Source organism: Mastomys coucha, unplaced genomic scaffold (assembly GCF_008632895.1).
Source record: "Mastomys coucha isolate ucsf_1 unplaced genomic scaffold, UCSF_Mcou_1 pScaffold21, whole genome shotgun sequence".
Classification (NCBI taxonomy): Eukaryota; Metazoa; Chordata; class Mammalia; order Rodentia; family Muridae; genus Mastomys; species Mastomys coucha.
In genome coordinates this window covers 44,335,463-44,344,005 of record NW_022196904.1, presented here as the reverse complement: position 1 = coordinate 44,344,005, position 8,543 = coordinate 44,335,463, and the positions used below count along the sequence as shown (strand labels likewise).

Below are 8,543 nucleotides of genomic sequence, written 5' to 3'. Positions count from 1 at the left end.
TTACCTTCAGAAGGTTACTCAAGACAGGAGGAACCCATGGCTTAAGAAAGGGCAAGGAAATTTGCTATAGCACCTTAGGGCCTCAGCCATCAGCATTGAGGTTTTCTTTCTGTGATGACCATAGGAAGACCTCACTTTCATGACATGTTCCTCCTGATAATCACTGTAAAGAGGTTTTTCATTAGAGATTCTCTTGTGAGGGATGCAACTGGGAGCTGGGAGGCAAGGCGCTGGGGTCTTTGCTTTCAAGTAAACTTAGCTTGTGACCTTGGGCAAGTCACCTAATGTCTCTGTGCCTCAGTCTCCCTCTTGTAAATGGGAGTAATACCTACCTCACAGGGTTGTTGAAGGGATTAGAGAGCAAGTCTATAAAGCACTTAAATGATTCTCAAAGAAGGCACTACATAAATACAAAATAATATCTATTAATGTTGGATTACTTGTGAAAAAAACAAAACCCCTCAAAACATAACATATAAAATATCTAATATATTATATAATATAATATATGATGTGATATATAATATATGTAATATATAATATATAGTATATATGAGTAATATTATATAATATACTTATGTCATACATACAATAAATATTGAAAAAAGAAATGAGAAGAAAGGAAAGAGCATGACTGTTCCTATGCATGGTGGAGGATAATGTTTCCTATAGACATGTGGGAGAGCATAGACAGGAGCAGACACATCTGAGAGAGTCCAGAGTGGTCATGACTCTGAACCATAAGAAAGGGAGAATAAGAGAGAGAGAAAGAGAGAGAAAGAGAGAAAGTACAGGAGCCAGGAGGCCAAAGCTACAAAAAAGGCCTCCAAACTCACATTCCAAATATCCCCTTTTGATGTGTAGGGTTAGACTGACTTAGGTACTTCTTCATTATAAGAATAATATACTTACCTGGCAGGGGAGACACCATGATCAGGAAGATGGTTTTCCCAGGGCTAGGCCCACCCATTGCACTTGGGGTGTGCTGACTCCTGCGACTCCCCCAAATGCTGGAAACTTGACTGCATAATTTGTGGTAGTGGGGGAACTGGGTTCACACACTCGCCTGTAGAAAAACAAAAAAGAACATTAATATAATACTAAACCAATATGATTACTGCATCTTAATGCAGGGAAATTAGGCTTAGGCCACATGTTACCAATGTTTGTACTTAAACATCCTTTTTGAAAAGTGCACCAGCCTCTTATCAGGAATTATTGTATGTGTCTGTATGGTCTATATACTTGGCAGTGCAGATGTTGATTGAGGGCCAACATGGCATCCCTGGAGATGGAGTTACTGGAGACTGGGAAATGCTTATTTTGGGTGTCAGAAACTCAGCTCTGGTCCTGTGCAACCACACTAGGTATGGATGCAGTTCCAACAGCTGTGGCATCTCTCAAGTCCCTAAGCCATCCTGAATCTAAATATTGCTGTCATTAAAATTTATTCTTTTTTTTTTTGTAGTAGCATCAGGTGGCTCAGCAGGGAGTTTAAATTGCAGATTCCCATGTGTAGCACAATTGACCATGATGAGTATGCAATCTCTAGAGTGTGTTTTAGGGATCCACACTTAACAAGAATTCTAAAAGATTTCTACATAGTCAAAACTGACAAACTACAGAGATTGCAGAAATTGTGGCTTAGGAGACATTGAGGTATTTTATTGGATTGTTAAATACCATGTGGTTGCCTCTCACAGAGAAAGAAATATAGAAAATCATTATTATATCCCTGCTCCTAGTCTACCTTACGTGTCAAAAGGGATGGTAAAGAAAGGTCAAGTTCTGTGGCTGAAGAGTATTTTCTGCTTTTCCTTCATGGTTTCTATAGTTAATTATGTCTTAGGATTTGAACTGTTCAAATTTTTCTGAGTAGGGCCAGTTTTTAAATATTTTTAGGTCAAATGGTCAATGTAAAATACATATTCCTAAATATGTATAGAGTGTAATTATTTATTTACAATATTTTAAAATTGCATTTTCAAATCATGTCACATAGGCTGAAAAGAAGCATAAACAAAGAAAGAAAGGCAAAGAGTGGAGGTCAGTTTTTATGGGCAGTGTGCTGACTGAGCTCAAGACCATGCTCTGTGTGGAAAGTTCTGTGATCTGCCTGTACTCAGGGTCTTATTTAATTTTTACAGCAATGTATACACAGCAGAGCACGTAAAAAAATCTCCTGTTTATGAGCTGGATATGCAGATCAGCGTCTTGAGTCAGAAGTGGCAGTGTTCAAATGGTATATTGCAACAAACATCAGTTATTACCAGATTAATCGAAGTCATTTTTTTCCACTACCATCCTCATTTTCTAATCCCTACCACACCATAAGCTCCAGGCTTTAACAGCCCTCTGTTAATCCCTTAGTCATTTTTTTGTTGTTCAACTTATCACTGGATACAGATTTAAGCATCATGGGCTCAAAATCAGAGCAAAAGGAAAGATTGTGTTTGTATGTGTGGGAGAAAATGAACAAAGGTATGTTCAGAGAGATAGGCAGAAACTGCTGTTGGGGGCAGAAATAAAGCCCACTCTCTTTGTAGGACAGATTGAGTTGTCTAGTTCCATATACCCTATAATGGAATCTGCGATGGTTCCTCTACTTCCTATTAAATCCTTCCTCATATGTCTGTCCATGATCAATGTTTATCTGTAGCCCTAATTCTCTACACCAGAGATTCTTGAAGGATTTCACCTCATCATTTTCTTTGCTTGCAAAATTGGTATATGACCTAGGTATAGTAGTATATAAAGTAGATGAACAAATAGAACATCCACTGATGATAAAGCAGAAATCTATTGTAAAATAATTCTGTAACATATGCATAATATTATTTATTAAATATTAAAGCTGATTTGCATATTGATGAGAAGGATCTACTTGTTTATTTTTTATATAAAGTATTAAATGTTGAACAGATGTTTCAAACTGCAAGTTGTAGAACATCTGTGATGTTTTTCAGAGTTCATCTATATTTTATATTGTAATAATTGTGCTGAGAGTGGTGCTTCACATAAGTCCAAAAACAACATGGCAAAGTTTAGGGACATTTCTTAAATTGCTAAAAATTCTTACCTAACTCCAAACCAATATACATTTACTGATTATCCTCTGCATCTCTGTCTGTCTCTCTCTCCTCAACTCCCCTCTTTCCTGTGTGTGTGTGTGTGTCTATGTGTATTTGAAGTTTAAGAACTCAAATAGCTTTTCTCAAAAGATACTTATACACTGAAGAATGCTAGTAGGATATTATTAGATATCTCTATTTTGTTTAATTAATCCATTTGATGTTTCTGGAAGAGCAGAAAACTTCCTCTGTACAATAGAATCCTTGTAGTTCATAACACAGGATCACCTTTCATCTGAGCCAAGGTGTTCCAGGCAGTATTTGTTGGCACTGCTTGGTGTGATGGTATGCACAGTGTGAAGAAAATATACAGAGTGCTCAGAACCAAGGCTACAGGGAAGTTGTGCCCACAGCTTTGGTGAGTACTGCCAGAAATGCTGCAGACACTTTGCACAGTTGGTTTTCAACTAACTTCTGTTGGTCATGAATTCAGAAACTTTCACTGTTCTCAGAGATGTTGCTGCTCCCATACTCAGATAGCAATCCCCAAATGAAGACATGAGCCACAGTAAAGAAACAGTTATCTAAACAATTGTCCTCCCCTGACTAGAATACTTCTATTACTGGAAGTCTTCTGACCCCTTCTCAGAAGGGTACAGGGCCATCTTGTTGTTAGTGTATAAGAAACAACAACAACACCAAACACAAAAATAAAGTATTTGTTAAAATTTAACTCTCTTATTACATTCCTGTGCAGTCACAAAGGATGTTTATTCCTGTTGAATAATACAAATATAAGTAAGGCATTAAAACTCATAATCCTCTGTAGCACAAACTGGCAAACAGCAAAGAGACCACTGGAAAAGAGGAAAGTCTTGAGGATCTACTTCCAGTATTCTAGTCGTGTTTCTCATCAATTGCCCTTTTAAGCAAATCTGAACTTTCTTATAGGTGATTTCCTCTGCAATAGTCACATTAGGAGAATTTTCCTCTAGACTTCAAGCATTACTCAAGACTGAAAATCTTTTTTTTTTTATTAGATATTTTCTTTATTTACATGTAAATTTCTCCATTCCTAGTTTCCTCTCCAAAAAACAAAGAAACAACAAAAACAAACCCCTGTTGCCTCCCCCCTCCCCATGCCTGGCACCCCACCCTCTCCCACTTGTTAGCCCTGGCATTCCCCTACACTGGGGCACAGAACTTTCACAGGGCCGAGCTCTTCTCCTCCTAATGATGATCAAATGCAATTCTCTACTATACACTTGCTGCCAGAACAATCAGACCCCTCCATGTGCAGTCCTTGGTTGGTGGTTGAGAGCCTGGGAGCTCTGAGGGTTCTAGTTAGTTCATGGTTGTTCGTCCTAAGGGGCTGCAAACCCCTCAGCTCCATTGGTCCTTTCTCTAACTCCTTCACTGGGGACCCTGTACTCAGATCAATAGATGTCTGTGAGCCTCTACAACTGTATTAGTCAGGTACTGTCAGAGCCTCTCAGAAGGTAGCTATATTTAGGCTGACTTGCCCTTCCTTCAGTCTCTGCTCCACAGTTAATCTTTAAATAAAAGAGTATGAAAGAAAATATTCACAGCACAACTACTTGGTTTTCTTCAAAGATACTAAGAGCCTTTAAATTTTTTCATCTTGAAAATATTTATCTTTATGTATTTTTTTATTTTATGTCTGTCTGTTCATCATGACCCTGTCAGAGTAGTATTCCCTAGCCTGGGTCTTAGGGCAGTATTACAGATCAGTAAGACATTAATATGTTCTTCAAGTCCATTATTACTTATTATTCATATCTTTAGTCAACCTTATCTCTGGTTTAGCTAGACCAGCTCTTGCTATTGCTTATACATTGATACGAAATATACACAGAAAGAGCATTTCAGAAGCCAAACAAAAATGAACAGTCAATACTTGACAACCTACAAAGAAAGATAATCAGTAACTTAACTTTGGCAAAAGTTTTGAAAGAATGAGGTAACTGATAGGAAAACTAGAATCGATTATATTTAGTCATAGAGATATTAAATTCACTTCAAGTAAGATATTTAAAGACTATCTCCTTTTTCATCCCATCATGATTTTGCATGGCCAGCTTCAGGTATGAGTCACAGTTGCATGTAATTAGTTCAGAAAGCACCAGCTCAGTGAACTATCGATGAGATGGAATTAAGTGAAGAAAGAGAATGCAATAGTTGTGTGCCCTGCTCTTTCCAAACACATACTTTATAATAGATTTAAATAAAGTAGTGTATTATATGAAGATTAATATGTTTGTTTTTAATAAACTCTATTATTCATATAACATAAGCCAACTATAGAAATGTTAATAAAATAATTTTCTCTTCTAGTTTAACACAGAAAACTTCTTAATTATGTGGTGTTGAGATTTCAATGTAGAACTTATGGAAAACTAGGTTTTAGTTCTAGAAAACATTAAGATACAGGGCGAGTTGGATGAAGGCCTCTAGACCATAGCAAATGATTTCCTTAGTACTTTGCCCTTTCTTTTCCCAGGATTTTCTTCATTGGCACATTTTGGATGCTTTACATGCATATCCATGACCAACTCTCATCCTTTCTGAGGCTAATACTGAGCATCCTCTGGGCCTGATGTAGTTAACGTTGTGAATGTGGACATTATGGGGTGTGCGGCTAGGAGGAGGATTCAGAAGGTTATAGAAGCCTAGTGAGCATGAATCCAAATACATAGACCAAGACACAGCAACAGTGTCCCAATAGGACTAAGAATGGCTCCAACAACTTTACAGCTGATGGATAGCTCAATGGTTCTTCTAAAATATGAAAGGCAGTACAATTTTCCTTAACTTGGGTCTGAGGGCAGTGTTATACATAGGTATTCTGTTAATATTTTTATATGTCCATAATACTTACTTACTTATTATTGTTATTCATAGTTCAGCCATTCTGAGCTAGTTTAAAACAGGATTCTTTGCTTCAATATTTAATTCATTTAAAAATTTTAGAAAATTACTTATCTTTTCACTTCAGATTCCATCTACATGACATCAATGATAATGAACTTATGTAGAGGTTGTATTAAAGATGACATGAGCTGACTTTTATAAACTGAATTTTGTATCATGCATGCTGAATAATATAGATAATTATTTATAGAATGCTCAGCAGCTAAAAATGATTATGCATGCCTCATGATACGGTTGCAATGCTTCTGCAAGAGTATACTATAATTACAAAAGTAATTAAATTGTAGGAAGTACACAAACTTAAACTAGAGATCTAATTTTAAAATTAGAAAAATTTTGTGCCCAAGATATACACTGTTGAATTTAAATCCATGGGCTTTTTGCATTTTTTTTTCTGTATCTTAAGCTTACATTGAAATTGTATTTGAAGAATCAATGATACTTTATTTTGCCATCTTTGCATATATCACAAGATGTACATTGCCTCTCATATTGATTTGTCTCCATTTCTTTTAAAAGAAATATTTATTTTTACTTATATTCTGTGTGTTTGAGTATGTGTGAATGGATGCCATGTATGTGCCATGGTCACAAAGTTCTGAAGAAAGCATCAGATTCCTTGGAGCCAGAGTACTGGCCATTGTAATCTGCATGACATTGACTGTGAGAATGCAATCCAATCTTCTGGATAACTATCAAGAGTTCTTAACTGTTGAGTTATGTGTCTAGCTTTATCAACTGCTTTATTTGTGAACTATTATCTGTGCACCAATGTATATTTTCTCCATAAGAGCATGCTTGACATGTTCAGATCATTGCAAAAGCATGAAGGTACAAAAGATGGGTCCACATGTCACATGTACCTGAATTTTTTCCTAGAAAGTCATATTGTCCCTAAAGTAACAAATGTCCAACAAACTGATGTCCCCTCACAAAGGATAAGTGAGAAGGGATACTTAAGAAAGTGAGGTGAAAATCATATTCACCTCACAAGTACTATGCATGCCTACAGAGTTCTCTTCTTACAGTAAAACCTAAATATGAACAAATGCAAAATGTATTGACTTTAATATTCATTTTGTTACACTGTAAATAGAAGAGAAATTAGTCCTGAATTAACACTAATAAAATAGCAATCTGTCACGCTAAAGTTTATAGAATTTCTCATTTAATTAAAAAATTGCTCATAATTTTGAACAATATGTGTACACTTGGAAATCGATGACATGTGTAACTGAAAATACAATATAAGAAGTATCATTTATGGTTTATTTGATATATTTAAGTTGGATATTTCACAAAATAAGCTTAATCATTAAAATTCAATTTTGGTTTATGTTGTTATTGCAGAGAGAACTAACAAATCCACACTAAATTATTAGTGAGGTTGCTTTAAACTATTTATCATAGAAATATATAGCTACAAATAGGCTTTTGTACCTAAAGTTTTCTAATTTTTACAGAATAATTTACAGAATAAATTTACTACTCCTTGTATAAAGGTATATTGTTAATCTGATGACCCTAATTCTGTTTAAAGTGTTTGCACAGCTTGCTGAAATAGAGACAGAAGATATGTTTCTTATAAGTGAGAGTTCAGTGGAATCTCTATTCAGTACCTTCTTCTAAGAGCTTCATAAAATATTTAAGGCATCAGTGAGTGTACCACTCCATCACTCAAAGCTTAAACACCTCTATGATTCCCAACGTAATAAAATACTAGATAGACTAGATAAGGCTGCCCACTCTCTCCCTACCTATTCAATATTGTACTTGAAGTCCTAACCAGAGCAACTGGGCAACAGAAGGAGATCAAAGGGATATGAATTGGAAAGGAAGAAGTCAAATTATCACTATTTGCTGATGATATGATAGCATACTTAAGTGATCCCAAAAATTCCACCAGAGAGCTCCTAAACCTGATAAACAACTTCAGCAATGTTGCTGGATATAAAATTAACTCAAGCAAATCAGAGGCCTTCCTATACACAAAGGATAAACAGGCAGAGAAAGAAATTAGGGAAATAACACCCTTCACAATAGTTACAAATAATATAAAATACCTCGGTATAACTCTAACTAAGCAAGTAAAAGATCTGTTTGACAAGAACTTCAAGTCTCTGAAGAAGGAAATTGAAGAAGATCTCAGAAGATGGAAAGATCTCCCATGCTCATGGATTAGCAGGATTAATATAGTAAAAATGGCCCTCTTACCAAAGGCGATCTACAGATTCAATACAATCCCCTCAAAATTCCAACTCAATTCTTCACAGACTTAGAAAGAGCAATTGGCAGATTCATCTGGAACAACAAAAGACCCAGGATAGCCAAAACTATTCTCAACAATAAAGGAACATCTGGTAGAATCACAATCCTGGACCTTAAGCTATACTACAGAGCAATTGTGATAAAAACTGCATGGTATTGGCACAGTGACATGCAGGTAGATCAGTGGAACCGAATTGAAGACCCAGAAATGAATCCACGTACCTATGGTCACTTAATCTTTGACAAAGGAGC

At 36.0% G+C, this 8,543-nt stretch overlaps 1 non-coding gene across 1 annotated transcript; it reads left to right on the top strand.

The window, feature by feature from the left end:
• Positions 1 to 904: 904 nt before the first annotated feature.
• LOC116104416 lies at positions 905 to 1,069 on the top strand. Its single transcript, XR_004123906.1, has one exon. It is a non-coding gene; the product is annotated as a U1 spliceosomal RNA (small nuclear RNA).
• Positions 1,070 to 8,543: the final 7,474 nt, after the last annotated feature.